At 42.9% G+C, this 1,346-nt stretch overlaps 1 protein-coding gene across 8 annotated transcripts in view; it reads right to left on the bottom strand.

Annotated features, from left to right (window-relative positions):
- Gtf2i (general transcription factor IIi) overlaps positions 1–1,346 on the bottom strand; it is a 74,413-nt gene that overhangs the window by 26,032 nt on the left and 47,035 nt on the right. The window lies entirely within an intron of this gene.

The raw sequence follows: 1,346 nt of genomic DNA, 5'->3' as shown, positions 1-1,346 counted from the left end.
ACAGGGTCTCACTATATAGTTGAGACTGACCTGGAACTCACTATGTAGCCCAGGCTGGTCTTGAACTCACAGTGATCCTCCTGCCTCAGTCTCCCGAGTGCTGGGATTACAGGCATGCGCCACCACGCCCGGCTCTAACTATATTTTAATGTTCATATTTGTTTTGTGTTTTTTGGTACTGGAGATTGAACTCGGGTTCTTGCTCTTGCAAGGCAGGCAGCAGAACCACTGAGCTAAATCCCCGGCCCTTAACGGTCATATTTGTAGGTGTGACATGTTTTTCATTTTTTTATAATAACCAAACAGCCTGTGAAACATAATTAATAAACCAGAGAATCTCTGTCATTGATCTTAAATCTCTATCACTCTAACATTGTTTTGTTACCCACACTTCCCTTGGGGCAGGGGCAGGAGCCAGGGAAAAGCACAGCCTCCTGGAGATGTCAGAAACCAATGTGGGATTACACTGGTGGGACACACACTATTTGCATAATATTAGTGGGCTGTGAAATAAAGCATTTGCTAAACTCTATAAAATCACCATCCAATTTAACAAAGTAATGCTTTACTAATACCAAGATTAATCACGGGATGAAGATGAATGTAATTGTCATGTATTGCAAACACATACCAACAATTTTAAAAAGCAACCAAAAATCTATTCTTGCTAAATGACTTGATTCTCAGAAATGAGTTCCTTGAAAAAACTCAAGGCAGGATGTGCACAGCATATGCTACCTGATTATGAGCTTTCATAAATATTTAGACATCCAAACACCCACGAGCTGATGTGTTAAAGATTAGCAAATATGAACAAAACCTGTAAGATAATGTGCTTTCTTAGTGACAGTGTAAGAGTTCTCAGAGCAATCTGCCCAATACTGCACCCGTGCTGGGGAAGCAGACAGTGCTTCCGGCTCTTGGCCAATGGCAAGCAGCCTCCAGAAGCAGTCCATTTGGTCTGCAAGCCAGATTTGTTTTGGACAACCCATCTTTTTTCCTGTGGCGATACTGGGGCTTAATGCGAGGGTCTCAAGGCACAGGCTAAGCACATGTTGTCACTGAGCTGCTCCTCCTGCCCATCTGTGAACTCCAGGCAGAACACGGCAGGTGTGTTACACATTGAGAGAGACTTTATAAATAGAGGTTGGCCAGCTGTTGCCAATAAGGAATATGGGTCCTTTGTCACAGGATTTTCTGATTAAGGCCAGAAATTTAAATTTTGGTAGATGCTTCCAGTTTTTTAAGCATTAAAAAAGTCAAAGAGGGGCCAGGGATTTAGCTCAGTGGTTCCAGTGCCTGCATCACAAGCACAAGGACCCAAGTTCAATCCCCCATACCAAAAA

Source organism: Fukomys damarensis, unplaced genomic scaffold, assembly GCF_012274545.1.
Source record: "Fukomys damarensis isolate Sample0158 unplaced genomic scaffold, DMR_v1.0_HiC HiC_scaffold_17, whole genome shotgun sequence".
NCBI lineage: Eukaryota > Metazoa > Chordata > Mammalia > Rodentia > Bathyergidae > Fukomys > Fukomys damarensis.
This window is presented reverse-complemented; position numbering and strand designations above follow the sequence as displayed.